General features: G+C 46.2%; 1 protein-coding gene across 1 annotated transcript in view; it reads right to left on the bottom strand.

Moving 5' to 3' along the window:
* The window catches only part of TMEM178B (transmembrane protein 178B), a 343,789-nt gene that overhangs the window by 179,344 nt on the left and 142,199 nt on the right, over positions 1-22,246 (bottom strand). The window lies entirely within an intron of this gene.

Raw genomic sequence — 22,246 nt, 5'->3', positions numbered from 1 at the left:
GCCTTGTGCTCCCTTATCAGCTCCAATGCTGACCCTCAAGGGTGAACTCTGACAATATTTACTGAGCATCAGCCAAGGTCAGGGATCAAGCCAGGGTGCGAGGGTAAAATGGTTATTAGCCCAGCCTGGCCTCTCCTTCACAGCCCAGTTACAAGATGAGGAGCAGAGAATCAGGCCACTAAGCCCTTACCAGGCTCTTCAAGAAAAGCTGCATCCAGACAAGGACTAACCATGAATGAACTATAAGGAACAAGCAAGATGGCAAAGCCCAGGAAACAGGTGGTTCTGTGGTGGACAAAACCCAGCCAACCTGCAGCCCAGAGGCCCACTTCTGGGATCTAGAACCACTCCAGAGGCTCTGCAGACAGAACTTGATGCCTGATGTCAGGACATTAATCAGTGAGGCCCACATCGGTGGCCGTTCCCTGGGGCCAGTCTACAGTGGAAGACGAGGCATCCCAAGGTAGGTGATGATGAGGGAAATCCTCAAACATCTCTCTCACTGAAGTCTTAAAACCCACCACTGGCTCATCTTTGAGTTACGTCAGATCCTCACTTTTCAGTTAAAAAGCAAAAACTGTAACTTAGGTAGGCGTAACTCACCAAGACCCTACTCCTTTACTATCAAGCAATCTAACAAATTTAACTCCTCATTAAGAGAGACTGAAAATAAAACTTTAAGCATAGAAATTTGAGGTGAGTACAGGGTCCAGATATCTGGGGAAAGGGCCAAGAAAAGTCAGAGTTTCACTTCTTAGGGCTACTTGCTCCCAAGTCACCCAGGATTTTAGCTCTAGATCAGTGTGCCTGGGAGGCCTCTTTCTACTGTCACGTTCCTGCCCCTCTCTACTCACCTCCTCAGGCAGCAGGGAAAGTCAGGTGATACACTGGTGTCTCCGGCCATGGCCAAAGCCCTTGGGAGCATCACCTGATTTGGGTGAAAAGAGAGGCAGTCCCTTTAGGTCCCCAGACAGCTTTAGGGAAAGAAGGGTCTAGACTAGCCATACTTTCAGAAAACTCCAGCTGCAGGAAGAACACGGAGATGCCCCATAACTTGGGTCTCAGTCTCTTCTCCCAACTTAGTTTCGAGACAAGTGTCCCACAGGAACAAACAACTTGATGATCAATCAAAACACAGTATTTCTGAAAGATGTCCTGTAAAACAGTAACCACCCTTTGATGTTGAAACACTATACAAGTTGTCCTGGGTCCCTGAGACTCAAGGGGGGCAGTGCCTCAGCCTGACATGCCTGAGCATGACAAAAGAGCAGCAAGATCTCCTCCATCTCCAGAGGCAGCCCCCCTAACCCACTAGGAGATTCACAAGGCCTTCCTCAGTTACAAGCCAGCAGAAGTCTCCACTCAGTTACTCCTCCTGGGTAGGGAGGAGGGTGAGCTGAACCCACCAGGAACATTCTGTTGACACAGGGTTTTCAGGAACTAATAGTTCCAGGTGTGCAGTATTTACTGAGAAAACAGTTGCAACTAGCACGCTAAGTTATTAACAGAGAATGGATAAACACCAGAAACTAGGCTTGTCTCTCTACTCAACCACCCAGGGTCATGAGGGTGAGATGTCCACGCTCGGCCATACCCTCTGCCAGTGAGGACAACAGTTATGGATCAGGGCAACCTCAGAAGGATGCTGTGAAGGTGGATAAAATGTCCTCCCCTCAGGCTTCTCAGAACAAGCTCATGAGAGACCCCATTCCCACTGCCAGGCCACAGCCAGGGCCCGTGCAAGGAGCTGAGCTTTCATCCAACTGGCAAAGATTCTTCAGCTGGGGAAACCCAGACCTGTTGTCACAATAGTGCACCTCCAGGTCAGTTAAGCTCTGGTGTCCAGAGAGCTGTTAGCCACCATGATGGTAATCCAAAGCGGGGGGGGCTGGAGGAACACCATTACCACCTGCTCCCACCACCATCTCTGCGGTGCTAAAAACAGCACTGGATTTGGAGTCACATGAGCTTGGTCCTTTATGAATTATGTGGCCTTCAACAGCTCCCTTAACCTCTGTACAGCTCAAGTTCCCCATCCATTACTATAAAATTAACACAATAAAACTTAACTCCATGGGGGCCTGGGTGGCTCAGTGGTTTAAAGCCTCTGCCTTCCGCTCAGGTCATGATCCCAGAGTCCTGACATCGAGCCCCGCATCGGGCTCTCTGCTCGGCAGAGAGCCTGCTTCCTTCTCTCTCTCTCTGCCTGCCTCTCTGCCTACTTGTGATCTCAGTCTGCCAAATAAATAAATAAAATCTTTAAAAAAAAAACAAAAACAAAAACAAAACTTAACTCTAAGAATATTGTGAAGATCAAATGGAATAATGTACATGAATATATCTTAAAACTAGAAAGGGCCATTGGGGCACCTGGGTGGCTCAGTCCATTAAGTATCCAGCTCAGTTTCATCTCAGGTCATGGTCTCAGGGTCGTGGGATTGGGCCCCATGTCGGACTCACACTCAATGCAGAGTCTGCTTGTCCTTCTCCCTCTGCTCCTCCCCCTGCCTCTCTCCGTGTATAAAGTAGAAAAGCAGAACCTGCTTCTTCATTCTCCATCCAACCCAATCCTGAAAGAGATGTGCCCCCACCTAACTGCCTCCAATAGCTACCCATTCATTTATTTTGCATTCGTGAAATTTCCCCAGGGTGCCATGCACTGTGCTACATGCTAGAAGGCAGGTGTCCTGCCCTCATGAAGCATAAATCCAGATAATTCCAGCACTATCTATCTCCACCTCCATTTTATGTCCTTAACCAGTAAATCTCATCCCAGCAAGATCCCTTCTCCCAGAAACAAACAACGGTCTCCTTTGTAGGGTAGACAAACAGGCCTGAACATGGAATGACCCCCCCTACCCCCACCGTGACCTAATGAGCCACCTGAGACCAAGTCTGCACCACTGTCCTAAAGCATGAAACTCAGCTGTTCTCCCCCAATCCTACCATCTTGGCCCTTCCAAACCTTTCATGTAGAAGCTTGAATCTCCCAGGGAACCAAACCTCAGTCTTAGCAGACACACAGTCTTTTGAAGCCACTTTTGAAATAAACACATTCGATGCCAAACTAGTACCCCGGAAGTTTATCTCCACCCCACAGGCCTTGTTAACCATGTCTGTTATGGGGACTCGTAGCTGGTTAAGTAGAGACGCTGAAGTCACAAGGACCTGGGTTTGAATCTCGGCTTTGTCGCCTATGAGCCTTTAAGCTAATTACTTAGCCTAGTCCCACTCTGAGGGCTCAATTTTCACATTGATAAAACTCAGATAATAATCCCTACCCCAAAGTGATATTCAAATAATTAAATGTGATAATGTTTGTAAATAATTTAATAGTGCTTGGCATTTAGAAGCACTCTATAAATGGTAGCCATTGTTGTTTATAATTATAATAGTCATTATTATTGACATGTTCACAAAACAGCCCATTTCATCCTCTGCGCCTCGATCTCACCACTGCCCGTGCAGTGAACAGAAAAAGCGATGCTTCCACTGACTCTAGAGTCAATTATTTCTAACTGTGGACCCCTACTTATCTTGCCTTTTTGGAAAAACTAGCTCTCAATCATGAAGTTAATATATACTTGTCCTTGGTTCAATACCCATCTTCTGGACAAAAATGAAAGAATAAACCAAAATGTAAAATAATATTCCACAAACCCACTCAGTTCCATGGCTCCCCCTCTATTTGTACAAATATTACATACATTTCCTCCCTGCAGCCCCCCCTCCTTTCTGGCTACAATTTGGCCTCATCCTACTCCCTTGTCTGTGGTTCTTTCACCTCCGTCTTCACGATGACCAACTGCCTTGTAAAATTCCAGAACACCCAATCTAACTGACCAGATTTCTGCAGCCAGATTAGCAAGCAAAGAGTGGCGATGTAGTGAAGAATGGACCTTGCCCAAGGAGCGGTCTGGCCTTTGCCCTGGGCTTCTCAGAGGAGAACTTCTAAGCCCGTAGAACATAAGGCCCGATAGGAGAGTGTGTCTTTGTTTGCCTGGCATCTTTAGTCATGCAGGATGTTGTAATGTGACATGGAGTTGGGGCTCTGGGCCATGGAGTATCAGCTCAGCCTCAGGAGGAGCTGGAGACTGAGATCAATCCCAAGCTCAGTCAGCAGTGCCTATGTGACAGAGCCTGAATAAAAACTCTGGACGCCAAGGCTCAGTGGGCTTCCTCAGCTGGTGGTACTCCATGCAAACTGCCATACATCAATGCCAAGAAAGTCACACTGCCCATGGCTACACGGGGAGAGGAAAGCGGGAATCACCACATCTGGAACTTTCCTGGACTCTGCCCTCTGTGCTTCTTCACTTGGCAGATTTTAGTTTGCATCCTTTAACAATGATAAACCATAACCATGAATATAACCACTTTCAGAACATTCTGAGTCCTTCTAATAAATTATCAAAGCAAGAGTGAACCTGGGCCCTGCCCCCCTCAAACTTGCAACTGGTGTCAGAAGTGAGAACAGTTGTGTGAGCCGTTCTTCTATCACCACAGAGGCCACTGGGAAAAGCCCTGTGCAGAGGCAGCTAGGTTCCAATGAGCATAGTGGACTCTAAGACACTGAACAAACACATCCTTGGATCATTCGTGGTCATCAGAGAGTGAACTTGAAAGCCCGAAATCCTTACTCCGTATTCATCTGCAAGTTCTTGTTGGATCTCCAACCACACTCCGAGTTCATGAGTCTAGATGGACCCCTCAGCCTTCTCTCCGTCCTCTGACATCCATTAACAACACGGATGAGGCTTCTGCCTCTGAGGCGACTGGGATTTCTAAGTCCGGCCTAAATAGTCACAGTTGGTGGTAGATCGGAAGGGGTGGCATCTGGAAGACGGTACTTGGGAAAATGCCACCTGTGTTCATGTGTCTCCTCTGCCTGGAAAATGTCACGGCCACTGCTCCATGGAGCCTGGTCCTCAGATCAAGGATGGAAACTGGACAGAGGAAGGGAGAAGAGGAACGAGAGGAGTGCTCGTGATGAGGGAGCAGGAGGCTGGCTGATGACAGAGCAAGAGCTGGCACCTTGCACCCCCTCTCCACTTGCCCCCCTCCATATGTGTAGCATTCCTCAGGCACCCCTGACTGCCATAAAACGATAAATAGTTAACTTGCAGGGATGACAATCCTGCAGGACAGGAATCTCCCTTGCTCTACAGATGTCCTAGAGATCTAAACAGGGAGGTGACCTTATCAATAGCACAAATTTCCAGAGGCAAATAACTCTCAGTTCCTGAAGCCCTCATGTCTCCCTACCCACCATAAACTGGAGGAGGCTGAGGTAGAAGGGAATGAAAATGATAGCCGGATCATAACACCCCACCAAGAATCTCCCAACTATCTTGATGTTAATGGCTGACCTAAAGACGACATTGATCAAGCCATAAGGACAAGGCCTCCCCCCAGCACCTTGTAGGCCCCTCCTTAACATGTGAAAACTCTGTTGAAACCTCCCATGCCTTCTCCTCACCTTCCCCCAACCGCAAGGTATATAACCTGCCATCTCTCTCAAGCTGGGGCAGCAGCTCTTCCTGCCCATGGGTCCTGTCCCCGTGCTTTAATAAACCACCATTTTGCACCAAAGATGTCTCAAGAATTCTTTCTTGGTCATCGGCTCCAGACCTCAGCCCACCGAACCTCACCTAGGTTCTAGAACTTCATCACTCGGGCCAGCCGGAGGCCAGTAAGTGGAACTGCCATCACAAACTCCGAATCCTCCAGAATCACGCCCTTGTTAGCGGTCTTCCCCAGGCTTGCTGGGCAGCCCCCTGCTGAGAAACAACACTCCCTTTCAAGCCTGTGCTCCTATCTGTGGCGGTTTGGTGTCCAGATAACTGGGGAGCAAGGAGATACACTGTCATGTCAAGGCTCAGGGGGAAAAGAGCAGGAAGGAGAAATGTCAGCATTTGGACACCGACAGAAATGGAAAGCCTCAAAAATCTCAAGAAAGAAAGAAAATGTATTTCTATGATAATGGGACTGGAGTGGGCTGTAGCCTTCCGGATGCTCTCCTTGTTAACCCTGAAGCCAGCCATCTGCCCCAAGAACAGGGAGCAGAAAGGAGGGAACAAACTGGACCCCATCTGTTGAAAATGAAGAGGTTTCAGGGCTGTATCAGTCACTTAAGCCTAATATTTGGATTTCCTTTAAATTGCATTGTCGTCAACGGCTGTTCAGGCTGAGTTGCTTAGACAGTAAATTCTGGTTCGAGCTGCCATTTCACATTATGCTAATGTATGTGAGAAGCTGTCTCCCTGGATACCGTAGCAGATTGCCAGCTGAATCATAAAAATGCTGTCAATTTTTGCTTTGCCATTGTGTGTAGCCAAGAGAAATTGGGAAGTGAGGGGGAAATACATATATATACACATACATACATACATATATGTATCAAGCTTCCATTGGATTGGTTTTGCCTCTTTGAGAAAGAACTGTAGTGTTCTCCCTTGTTTCTAAAGCAACCCACATACAAACTTCCATTTTATCTGAAGTCATTTCATTGCCCAAATATCTGTTGCAGTTTCCAGGAATCCAGTCTTGAGAGCCAGCAGAGGGAGAAAGAGAGCACCAAACTGGATTTTCTCTAGATTCTCCAAAAAAAGCAAAGCCTGAACAAGTGGACATTTGCTGAGCCCAAGCAAACCAACAAACAGAAGGCAAATCAAATGGATTCCCCAGACGAGGCCACTTTCTGAAAGCTGATGAGAGTGCCAGAGTTGTGCCGAGAGCCTTGGCCCGCACACTCTTCTGGTTTGGGCGCTGCCATCTTTTCTCCTTGAGTGACACCCCCACAACCACCCCCATCATACTGCAAACAGTTGCTTCGCCTATAAATGAAAAGAGGGAACTGGTGGCAGCTAGGGTTCTTTTCAGCCTTAACACTTAAGTCTCCAGGGCTCTCTTCTGGCCTTAGCTGCCTTCTGGACTATGGAGAACAAAGCCTTATTTTCTTGGACTCAGGGGCTGGACCTGATTGCCTCGCAAGACTGTGCCAGGTCATGGAGGTTCTGAGATGCCCGTGGCCAAAATAGCGATTTCTCTTATTGTCAGAGGGAGGGAAAGATGGATGTGTGCAAGATGGCCGCAACACGGAGTAGGACGAAGGCTTGCCTGTGCCGGGGGAGGAGAAACATGGAGGTATTAAAGAGTGCAAAGTTTCAGGTCTGTGAGTAGGTTCTAGAGACCTGCTACAAAGCATAGTTCCTGTAGTTAACAATACTGCATTATCTACTTAACACTTACTGAGAGAATAGGTCTTATGTTAAACATGATCACAAAATAACACCAACCAATAAGAAGGCTGGGGGAAGCGAACCAGGTGATGGACAGGTTTATAGCAGAGATGGTGGTGGTAGTTTCACTGGTGGAGACTTCTCTCCAAACCCATCAAGCTGTATACAGGGAATACATAGAGCCTTTTGCATGTCAATCAGAACTCATAGTGCTCTGTTTTTTGTTTTTGTTTTTGAAAAGAAAGAACAGAAAGAAGGAGAAGGAAAGGAAGGAAAAAGAAAGGAAAGAAAGAGCAAGCACCTTTGAAAAAAGAGATGGCTGCAACAGACCTACGACACACTCTCCCCATCTCCCCAGGGCTCTTGCGTTTGGATCTCTGGCCCTGAGCACCACTTTTCCTCTGCCTGTCCTGCTTCTGCCTCCTGGACTAAGGGGAGCACAAAGCACCGGACAGAGGGCTGGGGGCAGGGTAAGGTGCAGTCGCTGGGAGTCGTGACGTCACCCACAGCCACCCACTGCTCTCCCGTCCCTTGCTTGGGCTTAGACTTCCCATCCCACTGTTTCCTCAGCAGTGGAACCATATCTGATAAACAATTCCTGCCTTTGGGGACCCCCCCCCCCCACATCCTAACCTCTTTGTCTCGCCCATCCCATTTCTAACCACCTAGAAGTTTACCCATGCGGACCCCTGGGCCCACTCTTCCTGCAGACGGAGAATCTTCTGCCCCTGCTTCCCCTCAGCCCTCACCTAAAACCTGACCAAATCGAGGGTACACGCTCAGATGCCTGTGGGAGTCAAGTGAGGCTGTCCCACTCGAGCTGATAAGGAGAGGCAGGACCCGAGCGGAACAGAAGGGAGCACGCCCCCTCCCCCTCGCAAACAATACACTGGTGTGGGATTTTTTACAACTCTGTGCCCCAAACAAGACAATCACGCAGAAATTAGATTCCACTCGACCAGTTTTTTTTACTGTAACCTACCTGTTCACCGCGTCTGGGTTTATTTTTAAGTAAGGAATATACCTGCATGGAGAATTTACAATTCTTTCCAATGACCAAGGCTGGATTTGAATTAATGTTATTATAAATGATCTTCTTTTAAGTTTAATAAATGTTAGAGCTTTCTTACCATAAAAGCTACATTTTCTTGAATTGACTAATTTTAGCCCAATATCAAGAGCATTTCTGTGATTTTTTTTTTCTATGAAAATATTCCTGGGGGCACCTGGGTGGCTCATTTGTTAAGCGTCTGCCTTCGGCTCAGGTCATGATCCCAGCCCGCATCGGGCTCTCTGCTCAGCGGGGAGCCTGCTTCTCCCTCTCCCACTCTCCCGCTTGTGTTCCCTCTCTCGCTGTGTCTCTCTCCACTCTACCAAATAAATAAATAGGGCACCTGGGTGGCTCAGTGGGTTAAGCCTCTGCCTTCGGCTCAGGTCATGATCTCAGGGTCCTAGGATCGAGTCCCACATTAGGCTCTCTGCTCAGCAGGGAGCCTGCTTCCCTCTCTCTTTCTGCCTGCCTCTCGGCCTACTTGTGATCTCTATCAAATAAATAAATAAAGTCTTAAAAAATAAATATGTACATAAATAAAATCTTTAAAATAAAAAAAAATACTCCTGGGAATAAAGTCGGGGGTACCTCCAGGGGTACCCAAAGGTGGCCACAGTGTACAACTTCTCTGATGTTTCATGGACTTTATCTTAAGGGAAAAAAAAAAAAAAAGGAAGTCTTCTTTGTGAATATTGTATTTTACACTATATATTAATTGGAAAGTAACTTCCAATTACTTAACACATAGCTATCTCTTCACTACAAATCTTTGAGCAAAAAGGACACTTCAGGAGGATACAGACTTCCCTTCAACCATACTCACGGTGGGACCTGGCTTTCTCTCTGCAGCATAAAGAGTAAGACCGGCTGGTGACCCGATGCTGCTGTTTTCCAGGGGAATTAGGTTTGTTCATGAAGTCAGTGGTTAGGAAACCACTGTCTGGTAACAGCTCTTCTGCCTTTTCCCTTTGACCAAACTCTCCAACAATCCCAAAGTCTTGTCAAAATAATCACCAAGCTAAGCACCCCAGTCTCTTCAAGGCCAGAGTTCGTCGGCCTCAAGTTAAGCAGATTCTCCCACTACCTTTGCCGTCGTGTTCCAGAATGCCAGGGAGTTGGCCACAGTACCCCATCCCTGCCCCCGTAGCCTGGATACCGTTGGCAGAGAGCCTGACCAGAACCAGAAAAATGAGAACCCAGGGGAATCTAGACATCATGCTCTTGAAACTCAGGTGCAAGTTAAGCTTTTGTATTTTCAATCCTCTCTTCCCATGGATACCACAGTTCCTTCTCTTCTTTCATGGATGCTTTTAAATAGACAGTGGATGTGATACATGAACTTTAAATTTCTCTGACCTCACCTGGTGACCACTGATTTGAAACACTCAAGGAGACACAAAGGACTCTTCACAATGTGAAGTGGAAAATGGTCCCATATGGGGAAAGACTGCCCCTTGATTCATGGATTTTTTAAGTCTAGATTTTGATTTTTCAGCTGCTGTTAAAAATGAGGTCACCTTTACTTGGATTCTGGAAACTAAGGACCATGGACCATGTACAAACCGAAGATCACAACTCATCTGTTCTCACCGCCTTCTGAATTCTTCTTGCAGTAAACAAGCTTCTAATTCCAGGTGAGAAAGAAACCAATGAAACAAACCCGGGGGAAGTTGAGTCGCCTCTCCTGGGAATCTTGAGTTAGCACTGGTGGGCTATGAAGACATCCTAGCGAACGAGCTGCTCACCTAGAAAGGCTGATCTTTTTTTTTTTTTTTTTTTTTAATTTATTTGTTTGACAGACAGAGATCACAAGTAGGCAGAGAGGCAGGCAGAGAGAGAAGAGAGAGGAGGAAGCAGTCTCCCTGCTGAGCAGAGAGCCCGATGAGGGGCCCGATCCCAGGACCCTGGGATCATGACCTGAGCCGAAGGCAGCGGCTTTAACCCACTGAGCCAGCGGCGCCCCTAGAAAGGCTGATCTTTAAAAAACCTTTCCCCACCTACAACCACTCCCAACGTTGATGGGACACCCCCTCCCCTGTGCGCCCAATGCTCAGATGCCAATCGCACCAGAGAGGCGACTGCATGCTTAAGAAAACAGCAGATTCAAATAAACACCCTTCCTTTCCCAGCAGGAATGCTCTTTTCTGCTTTGCTAGTAGAATCTGGGTGAGCCCGTTTTTTGAAACCATTTTAAGGCAAAAAGCCAAACTCACCCAAAATGTCAGAAGGGGGAACAGCGGAAGATACAGGTGGCCTAAGTTCCTTTACCAAAAGGCTTGTATCTTAGCCTTGGGAGGCAAATGCAGATTTTATAATAGGAGAACGCCCTTTGTTCATTTCACAGTGGGGTAATAGGTCCCTAGTGTTAGGAACTACTGCTCACTGCAGAGCATTCAAAAATGAAGGCAAGGTGTATATCTGAAATAAAAATGGCATAAATAGGAGCTCAACCCCTAAATGTGTAACTGAAGGCAACGTTTCCAGAGCACGGCTATTATGCACACCAAAACAGACTGACTACAAGCACATGCATATTGCTGCTGAAGGCCCAGACTTATAGATCCAGCATCCCAGGGCAGGGGAAAGAGCCTGGATGGCTCGGGACACAGCACCCTAAGGACAGCACACCCCAAAGGGCTTACCTGAAGACTTTTAGGAAAGCATGATGCCAACAGTTTGGCCCAGAATTCAAGGAGCCAGTAAGGATTGGTCGGAAATGGCAAGTTACTATTGTCCCTAGGTCTGAAGGGCAAGGGGATGGCACTGTGTGTGCTGGGAGCCAGGCAAGGGCCAGAGCTGTGAAAGGGGGCTCCCCGGCAGGACTGTGCCTTAAAGGAATACAGGTGCAGGTGAAGACGCCACCTCTTCCCTCATGACTCCTGGATGGCCGGTCATGCCTCCTATTGACAAAGCCAAGAATAAGGGGGCCCAGGAACTGCAATCCAGATAGATCAGCCTCCCAGGCCATAGAGAATGAAGTTGGGGCCAATGGGGGAAAACTAGCAAAGAGCCCTGGACTGAGGGTCAGGACACCTGGTTCCAGCTGTGCCATACTCCTGGCTTTGCGACCATGGGCAATGCTCAACGTATTTAGACTTCCAGGAAAGGGCTGACCAGACAGTCTCTGTGGTCTCTTTCAGTTTCTACATCCTGTGGCCCTCGTCCTGGAGTACACAGATCCAGCAGCTACTGAGAACCAGTAGAAAACACATGGCTACTATGGTTATCACAGGGCTTTGACCCAGAGCCCCTCAACCTAGGAAACAGTCTGTTTCCAAACCCCCAGATCCAGATAGAGACCCAATCCATGGGAACGGAAATATGGGCCCAAGGAATCCTCACCTCTTAATGCTCAGCTTTATCACCAGAGCTAATCTCACGTCTTGATTGGTTTCCCTTTTGATTACTGAAGAGTTCAGAGTTTCACGTGGCTGCCTCACTTTCTCAGAACAGCAAACCTGCACGATAGGAGATGAAGCATCATGGGCCCGAGAGCCTCTGAGGCCATGCATGCGGGAGAGGAGTCTCAGACACCCACGATGGGAAGAACACACTGGAAGTCCAGTCCTCATCACTGCGGACCAGCCTCTCCTACTTCAAAGGTCCCTCTCTTCTGCATCTTTTCTTTCTTGGTCTGGCACCTGCCCCCTTGCTGGCCAAGCGGGGAAAGAAGCCTATGGGTCAGCAGATTCACGCTCTGTGCCCTCCAGTGAATGGCCTTACCCACCTTCCCTTGTCTCATTAGCTACTCCTGGTCATTTCAGTTCTGTAGTTTGGCAAAATCTTTATCCATTTGGAAAAGGTTACTAACAAACACGAGAATCCTGGTTTTTTGTAAGCCTTAAGCAAATAGAGATCTTGGAGAAATTCCTTTCTCCTACAAGAAAATACAGGAAGGAATGATCAAAGCAGCAGCAAGTTGATTGAAATTTCACAGAGGAGTGACATGCCTTGCATTCCCAGAACGGGAGCTGGTGCTGCCCCTCGTCTGAGTTCCAGGGTGCTGCCGACATCCTCAGATGAAAAGCCCAGCAGAAGCAGCCTGAGAGAAAATGTCATTTTAAGGCCAAGTCTACTAGGAAGTTAAAGAAAGGAAAGCCTGTTAACCTTGGACAGAGGACTGTGGGTTGCGGCACACTGTAGCAAACAGCGAAGTACAATTCAGGGTAGATAAAATTAAATTATACCTGGTGTAATAAACTCTCTGATTTTGCTTTAGAAGTTTGCTCTTGAGTTATTACTATCCTTATTTTACTTAATAATTATGGCTTCACATAGTAAATTTTACTTAGGCAATAACCCTGCAGGCTAAGTAGTTACCCAGGAACCCTACATGATGCACCTGATAGGTCCTGTCAATAAATATTAATTGCAAGGTCTTTGTTACAGAACTTTGGAAGCTGTGATAGTGCCCTGCTCCCCCTGCACCTTTCACGCTCCCCTAATCCTGTCCAGTAGTGTCACACACCACCTAGCTCTGGCCTGTGCCCAGAAGCACATATTGTGTGTTTTCCTGGACATCTGTTCCCATGCATTGTGCAGGATCCTCGATCTGCATTTTTAATGCATTTCTAGGATTCCTGTGGGTATTTTTGTTTTCTTGTTTGTTTTTGCCACTGGCTTAGATTTTCTGGGAAACACACTACTTTCTCCTTGGGGACTAAGGGACACTCAGGCAAGCTGGACTATGTACCTCTTACCCACCACTGCATCCCAGGCCCTAGCATGGTCACATGGCCCACAAATGATTCCTAAAGATCGTTAAAACAGAGCTGGGTTTTTAAGTAAACTGAGCCTTTCTGATCCCTTTGGGAAACACAAAGTTGAATGGAAAGCCAAATCTCTGGGGGGAGCCTTCCTTTCTCACAGCTGGAGTTCTGAGAAATGTCCTCCCACTGCAAGATGGGAAGGCAACAAAGACCATGGATGGAGTTTAGTGTTTTCACAAAGATGTGAGATGTGAGATTAGACCTGTTCAGTCTTGATGGAAAAGAGGACAGATTATCACAAATGATGAGTGATGCTGGTCAGGCCTCCCCTTGGTGGGAGCTGGTCAAAGGGACCGGGGAAAGAGCAGCTGATTTAGTGCATCTTGGGGAGGTGGTGGAAGAGCCCCAGTGCTCAGCAGGACTGATAGTGGAGAGGCTGATTGGGAGAAAATTCAAGAAGCTTCAAGAAAGAAGGGAGGCCAGCACCAGCTCCCGCTTTGGCCCCCAGGAGGGCATCAGACACTCCATCTTCTCTATGCTCTTTCCTTGGAGCTCCAGGAACCCAATGGTTCTCTCTACTCCACCAGGCTCTCTCCCCTTAGCAATAGACTTCCTCCTTCTCTGCCCCAATTACACAACAGTGGGTAACAGGAATGGAAAGGAGCACTCACTGACTCTGGAGGCGCACTGGCCACTTCCAGTCCTGCCTCCGTCACCAGCTGAGTGACTCCGAACAAGTAACTTAAAACCTCGCTACTTCCATTTTCTTGTCTGCAAAATGGAATGGTGAGAAGAGTGCCTCCGCGCAGGGTCAGTATGAAGATTCAGTAAATGAATGCATGAGTGCAATAAAAGTGACCTGAAGCTCTACAGATCTGCCTCACAGACGGGATTCCGGTGGAAAAGGAAAGGAAAATGAAGGGAAAGGGAAGAGAAGGAAAAGGAACCAGGCCAGAAACCCGTCTCCAAAACAGGCAGCAGCCCGGGCTAGCGATACCAGGCTAATAAAAAATACAGGATGCCCAGTTCAATGTGAATTTCGGATAAGCAACAAATACGTTTTTAGTGTAAGCAGGTCTCCAACACTGTATGGGATAGATTTATACTAAAAACACTTATATTGTTTACCTGAAATTCCGATTTAACAGAGTCTCCTGTGTTTAGTCTGGCAACCGTAATGGGTGTCAGGCTGTGAGAGAGATGGGGAATGCTGGTCTGATGTGCTCGCCGAGCTCCTGTTTCACACTTATGGGTACGCTGGATTCCACCACAGGCTGAGACGCTGACAGCCAGGACCATACATTGGAGGCCTACGAGTAGTTCATGAGGACCCTCCAAACCTGGAAGCCCCTTCCAAACTCTGAAATTTCTCGCCCCCTGATCTTGCCACCCAGTGTCCTTATTCTGATGAAGAATTTCTCTTGTAAGAGTTTCTGGAGTCTACTTCCCAATTCTAGAACACAGTTCCCACCTCCTGTGCGAGCTCTGAGCACTGTATGCTGCTTACGTTGAGCCCCAGTGCTGGTGGGGGGACCCCCAGAGAGCCTGGGCTCTGGAGTCACCAACAGCAGGGTTCAAATCCCCAGCACCACTCACGGGCCGTGTGACTCTCTGGACTCAGTTTCCACATATGTTATATGGAATTCGCAACAGCTGCCTTGCGGGGTGTTTGAGAGGACTGGCAGCGATACGTACATTTGATGTAACCTGCTAGGCAAATGGTACTTGATCAACTACTAGTTGAGCAAGTTGCTATTGCTATTACTAATATTACTGATATCAGCCCAGAGAAGCTATCATTTTGAAAGTTTCATATATTTAAAATGAATTCATCTGAACTACTTTGGCTCTGTTAAGTTAAAAATTTGTTTCCTTGGGGCACCTCAGTGGTTCCATTGATTAAGTGTCTGCCTTTGGCTCAGGTCATGATCCCAGAGGCCTGGGATCGAGCCCCACATCGGGCTCCCTGTTCCGCGGGGAGCCTGCTTCTCCCTCTCCCTCTGCCTGCCTCTCTGCCTGCTCGTGCTCTCGCTCTCTCTCTCTGACAAATAAATAAATAAAATATTTTCCAAAAAAATAGAATAAAATATGTTTCCTTAAAGTGAAGAGTACCTATTTGAATTAATACACCTCCACTACAATTTGCCTCTGAACAATCTCATTGATATTTGACAGAGGTAAGTCTTATATTTAATGTAACCACACATAATTTGTTTTTAGAATTTTGGTATTCTGAAAAGCATTTCTAGGGAAAAGACGAATTTGTATCAACTGTTGGGATGGCAGAAGACAAACTTTCCCCTTACAGCAGAGGAAAGGGAAGAGTAAGCCTGGTCATATACTGCTTCCAGTTTTAACTCTGCCATCCAGCATGACCCATCCAGTTCATGGTCTGCCTCCTCCAGGAAGTCCTCTATGGTTACTGCATCACTTAATACTATTTAGCTTTCTTTCAGTACATAAGTACATAGGCTGTACCACAAAATGCCTTATATATTTAGCCATTATTTTAAAGTCCTTTTATTTGAGTTGTTCTGATCTCTCTGCCCATGTTATAAGCTCCTGGAGAATTAATTCCATTCCAAACACCCTTTTGTAGATTCAAAAACACCTTGCACCATACCGAGCCTGATAAATACTTGCTGAGATCATGAATGAAAAATCTGCCACTTGCATCATGTAGGGAAATGGGTCACTAACCTGTAAGTATTTTTCAATTCCATTTGACTCAAGGAATAATAAATATTTGATGAGAGGATTTGATTTGAACTAAAAGAAGCATGGCTCCAGTGGGACAAACTATCAGCAAAAGGATAAAAGTGGCTGCTGTTCCTCCACCGAGGGCTAGAACTCAGCAGAAATCAGATTCTAAGTGAGAATCATCCCTTCAGAAAGAAATTTGAAGAATACCTAGGGTCTAGTTAACCCTAAGCTAGAGAGGGTCTTTGTGAGTCTGTAGAAATCTCCAGAAGCTACAGATCTAATCAGAATTCAGGGAGGAAACAAAATCCAAAGTATCATTTCCTAAACTCTATCCCCATTCCTACCCCCAAACCATTCTCCAGTCTGATTTCGGCTCTGGAATGAGATCCAGACAGTGCTTGTTGACAACATTTCTATCACACACCATAATGAATTTTGCCGGATGACTTACACAGTGAAAAGAATATGGATTTGGGAAAGGTGGGGCAGCAAATCCCCTCCTAGCCTGCTGATCCTCTTGTCTCGATTTCAATTGCAAAAATCTATAGACATTGGCAAGGAGCGTGGAGCCCCGTCAGGGGAGCTGGCTTCCATGCGCAGCGTGGTTGCATCCGAGCCTGGGGACAGGCGAAAACACATGAGCATTATTGGCAGAAACGAGAGACTGTGCCGAAGAGTGTTCTCAGAAGAGAAGGGAAAATAGTTCTGAGACCTCCATGATCCCTCTGCACACTGGAAACTCAATCGGTACTCAGAGACTTGGTTGTTGTGTTTTCTATCTTGTAAAATGTACTTGAAAGAAGATTCAACCTCTACAGCAAACACTGAACATCCAGGCCTCTGAGTAAAATTATCTAGAAGTATAAAATGAACAAAACCCTATCCACAAAAATCCTTCAGCCAACTGTGGAAGCGGGAGACTAGCCTTTCCATGGTTCAGGTTTTCCTCCCTTTGTCAGGAGGTGGGGGGTGGGGGGTTGGCACGTGGGGGCACAGATGGCAGCCCACGCCAGGAAATGCACCAGGAAAGGTCCTCACCCCTTGAGCGCTCAACATGATGCTTCTTCGCTTGCCTCCTACCCCTCCAGTCATCAGTTTTCTGTGCTCTTGGCAGACTCCCTCTTCCCCTTAAGTACAAACTGGGCACTTCACAGGCATCTGCCCTCACTCCCTCCTTCTATTTAGGAAGCAAACCTGTCTTATGGCTTCACTATCACTTCTACTCCACGACTCTCAAATCCGCAGGCCTTGCTGGGTTTTTCATCTACACTCGAGTGCAGGTGCCCGTGAGCACCTCCGCCCGGACAGGTCATCATCGCAGACGACATGCCTCCAACAGCCTGCGTTCAGTCACCCGGATGCCAAAGCCTGAAGCCACTCATCTGTTCATTCAACAACAACTTACATGTGTGTCTCTCATTTCCTATATCCTTCATCTCAACCATAACCAAAACTTCAGCCCAAATTATGCCGACTCAAAAAAACACCTTCCTTTCTCTCCACATGTCCCACGAGAACTATCTTCAGACTCCCTGGAGTCGTAATTCACCTCCCTTCTCTGGATGTCTGAAGCATCTATTGACGATAGTACCATCTGGACTCTTAATAAAATAATACCTTGGACTCCGAACTGCTTCATGCAGCTATATTACACATCTCAAAGTATGCTATAAGCTTCTGGATAATAGGAACTGCGCTTCTGATAGTTTTGTTAAGGATCTCCCTATCAGGGCCTGGCACAAAATAAGAGCCTGAAAAATATAAGCTTAAAAATAAGTAGATACTCTGGGACGCCTGGGTGGCTCAGTCAGTTAAGCGTCTGCCTTCAGCTCAGTTCATGATCCTGGAATCCTGGGATCCAGCCCCACATGGGGCTCCCTGCTTAGTGGGGAGCCTACTTCTCCCTCTCCCTCTGCCCCTCCCCTTGCTTGTGTTCTCCCTATGACAAATAAATCCTTCTAAAATATAAATGCTAAAATTAAAAATTAAATATAAATATATATATGTATGTATGTATGTATGTATGTATATATATATATATATATATATATATCATGAATAAAATAAATTTTAAAACATAAACACCTGGCAAACGTTTTAAGAATGAACTGTGTGAAATGCTCCCAAGACATCAGAGTGCCAAGACTTCACTGGGTATTTCCTGGTGGGTGGGTATGTTTTTGAGCCTTGGTGAGCCATGCAAAACAACTCACGCAGACCTGAATTGTTTGGAATGAAAAGAGAACACGGAAATACATTAGCTACTATTTCCTTCCTTCTTCACGTCACTTTTAATAATGCACCTGTTTGGTTTAACCTCCGGTCTGTAACCGGGTGCCTGAAGGGCGGCAGGAATGAAGGAGTCTGAAGAGGGCATCGGGACTCGTGGCCATGAGAGTGGAGAGCCCGTGGGGAGAGGAGCTGAAGTTGACAATGAGGAAGGCAGCCGAGGCCTAGGAAGAAGGGGACTTGCTCAAGGTCACACAGTCACTGGCCCATGTGAACCTAAGGGACATTCCTCACTTCCTACCCCCAACCCCTCCTTATCTGATGACACACACCCCTAGCCCCAGCTGACCTTCCCTCAACTTCATAAAGATCTCACATCCTTGCCAAGATGCTTTTTTATTACTTCCCATGGCAACCATAATGCCACAACGCAGAGCTGACCTCCCTCCGCCCCTCTGCAAGGACAGGAGGGCTGAGAGATTTCTGTTTGTTTGTTTAATCTCAAATAGAAGTTAATTGTTGGGGTCAGACCAAAAAAAAAAAAAAGTGACCCTCCCTCCCAGCAGCCCTCTCAGCAAAACCCCATGCAGTCACGAGTGCCTGCTGACCTCAGACCAATTTAATAACAGGAATATTTTTCCGTTTTGTTGGTCAATGACCCCCAAGAAAAGAAAATCAATCAAAGGTCCCAGGGATTTAGTTGTTTAGGTTTGCTTCTATTTTATTTCAGAGTAAGTGAAAAAATCTAAACTGTCTCCTTTTTTTTTCATTCCCAGAATTCAAAATTATTCAATATAAAAAAAGAACTTTAAAAACAGTGGAGCACAGAGGATTTTCAGGGCAGCATATCTGTTTTATAGGACACCATAATGATGGACGGTGTCATCAGATATTCGCCCAAACCCACAGAATGTACAGGACTAGGCGTGAAGCCCAAGGCCAACCGTGGACTCTGGGTGATCATGGGTCAGTGCAGGTTCGCTGAGTAATGAGGGGGAGGCTATGCGTGTGTGGGGGCAGGGCGCATGTGCAGAATCCCCGCCCCTCCCACATAATTTCACGGTGAACCTGAAACTACTCAAAAAAATAAAATCTGTTTTTAAAAAATGTAGACTTGGTGATGAAGAAAGATATGAAAGGACAACAGTAAAGAAATTAAAAAGCTCAATAAAGGGAAGATGGAAAGTGGTATCAGAAAGGCTAGAAACAGGGGCTCCTGGGTGGCTCCATCAGTTAAGCATCGGACTCCTCACTTTGGCTTGAGTCATGATCTCAGGGTCCTGATGCGGAGCCCTTGTCGGGCCCCAAGCTCAGTATTCTCCCTCTCCCTCTGCCCCTCCTTTCTTGTGCTTGCACTCTCTCTCTCTTTAAAAAAGAAAAGAAAGGCAGAAAACAAAATCCAGTGTCCCTGAAGGGTGGAGAAACCAGTTCTAGTCCCACATGAAGAGTCAGGAAGGTAGCTTATGAGGAGACACACACACACACACACACAAATTTGACAGTCACACAGAGACATACTGTGGGGAAATCACTAGTACTATTTATATTTCATTCTTTTTTAAAAAGAGTTTACTTATTTATTGGAGAGAGAGTGCACGTACAAGCAGGGGGAGTAGCAGAGGGAGAGGGAGAAACAAGCTTCCCACTGAGCAGGGAGCCCAGTATGGGGCTTGATCCCAGGACCCTGGGATCATGACTTAAGCCAAAGGCAGATTCTTAACAACTGAGCCACCCAGGCACCCCTATATTTTGTTCTTTTCAATTTAACTGTACTTTAATATATTTTAAAGTAGCCACATGTAGCCACTAAGCATTTGACCTGTGGCTGCTACGATTAAGAAAGTGAATTTTTTACCTAATGTAATTTTAATTAAACTTAAGTTTAAATTCAAAAATGAAAGTAATGTAAGTATTCTCTGCTAAACACAACTTTATTCAGTAGGACTACTTCTCCCTTTGCTTCAAGGTCAAAGCAATTCATTCTCTGCTCATAAACCGGTTTTATTAATATGGATGTGAATATTAAAGAAAACTGATTTGGGGAGGTACTCATTTAGTTATTAAAAAACTTCTAAGTATTTTTGGAACAACTTGGATATGTAAATCTACTTTTTTAAAAAAAATTGTATTTCTTTGACAGAGTAAGAGAGAGCACAAGCAGGGGGAGCAGCAGACACAGGGAAAAGGACAAGCAGGCTCCCCGCTGAGCAGGGAGCCCGATGCGGGGCTCGATCCCAGGACCCTGAGATCATGACCTGAGCCGAAGGCAGAGGCTTCAACCCACTGAGCCACCCAGGCGCCCCAGATTTTGAAGATTTAATGTATACTATCTCACTAATAATTTTTACATTGATTAGCTATTGAAATAGAAATATTTTGGATATCTAGGATTAAATAAGATCCATTATTAAATTTAATTTCACCTATTTTCTTTTCACTTTTTTTACTGTGCCTACTAGAACATTCTAAATTACGTACGTGGCTCATACCACATCTCTAGTGGACATCACTGTTCTACAGGAAGCAAGGCAAAGCTATTTTAAAAGATGTCTGATGGAAATCAGCTTCACCACATGCCTCCAAATCTTGCTGGAGCTTGATAACTGAGAAGTCAGATAAAGTCTAAATAAACTGCCATGCTGATTTCTGGGACAAGGTGAGCCAGGGGAGGCAGGAACCCTCTTGGGATCAAAAAGGGATGTGACCCCAAGTGACAATGTTCTGAACCCACAGAGGGAGCTTCTGCTGGGCTTCCAAGAGAAAGCCCAAAGTGCAGCTTCACCAGCACCCACATTTCCGAGAGCTTTCCATTAACTAACAGATCATCAAGAGGAGGAGAAAAACAGATGTGGGGAACCAAAGGGGAGACAAACTCAGGGCAGCAGAAGATGAGAAGACAATTTGCTTTCTGGAGACGACAGCAAAATGGTTCACAAGACCGTCTGCATGAAGCCGGAAAATCCATCCCCGTGTGTGAAAAAGGTAGAGAAATGCAGATCTAACTCACATAGGATAATATTCTCTTTGAGGTGAAAATGCAACCCAATTGATTAAAAAGTTTTGCCCAGGGCGCCTGGGTGGCTCAGTTGGTTAAGCGGCTGCCTTCAGCTCAGGTCATGATGTCAGGGTCCTGGGACTGAGCCCCACATCAGGCTCCCCACTGGGCAGACAGTCTGCTTCTCCCTCTATCCCTTCCCCTGCTTGTGCGCACTCACAAATAAAATCTTTAAAAAAATAAAAAACTTTTGCCCAAAAACATTCTTAAAAGTAAAATTTGTAGTCACAGTAATTTTGTCCTCTTTTGCAACAAAGAAAACCAATGACTTTTTGCTTTGGGAAAGGAGAAGGTATCATCACCCACAGTAGAAAGAAGAGTATCTACTTTTGAGGCCAATATTCCGGTGTCAGGACTTAAAGGCATCATGCTAATATTAAATTCAGATTGGTGTTCTTGTTTTCCAGTTAATTATAAACTACATCCCTCTTGAAACTCACCGCTAAGTTCAGGTGACTCTGAGCTGAAGACAGACAGATTTAGAAGCTATATCGGGGCGCCCAGGCGGCTCAGTGGGTTAAAGCCTCTGCCTTCCGCTCGGGTTGTGATCTCGGGGTCCTGGGATCGAGCCCCGCATCAGGCTCTCTGCTCGGTGGGGAGCCTGCTTTCCCCACCCCCTTCCTGCCTCTCTGCCTGCTTGTGATCTCTGTCAAATAAATAAATAAAATCTTAAAAAAAAAACAAAAGAAGCTATATCAGTAAACACTATAGCAGAAGCTTAGAAGCTTCCAGAAGGAAGGTGCCAATCATGAATAAGCTGCCCTAGTGACACACACACAAACAGACCCAACCCTGTGAGGGAATTCACAGCAGAAGCTACAGTCTAAAGCTGTCCAATGCAGACACTAGCAACATGTCCCACCGAGCACAGGGAATCTGGCTGGTCCAAACACAGACTATAAAACTCCACTGGATTTCAGAGACCTAATACCAAACATTAAAAATCTAACTAAAGGGACACCTGGGTGGCTCAGTGGGTTAAAGCCTCTGCCTCTGGCTCAGGTCATGATCCCAGGGTCCTAGGATCAAGCCCCGCATTGGGCTCTCTGCTCGGCAGGGAGCCTGCTTCCTCCTCTCTCTCTCTCTCTGCCTGCCTCTCTGCCTACTTGTGATCTCTGTCAAATAAATAAATTTTTTTAAAAATCTTACTAAAAAAGGTGGTTTTTTTAATATAGCCGGAATAAAATTTTGACCATATTAGGTTAAAGAAACTCTATTATCAAGATTAATTTCATCTGGTTTTTTGGGGAAACAAATA

The sequence above is a fragment of the Mustela lutreola genome, chromosome 4 (genome assembly GCF_030435805.1).
Source record: "Mustela lutreola isolate mMusLut2 chromosome 4, mMusLut2.pri, whole genome shotgun sequence".
NCBI classification, from domain to species: Eukaryota; Metazoa; Chordata; class Mammalia; order Carnivora; family Mustelidae; genus Mustela; species Mustela lutreola.
The sequence above is the reverse complement of the archived record's forward strand: the minus strand, read 5'-3'. Positions and strand labels throughout refer to the sequence as shown.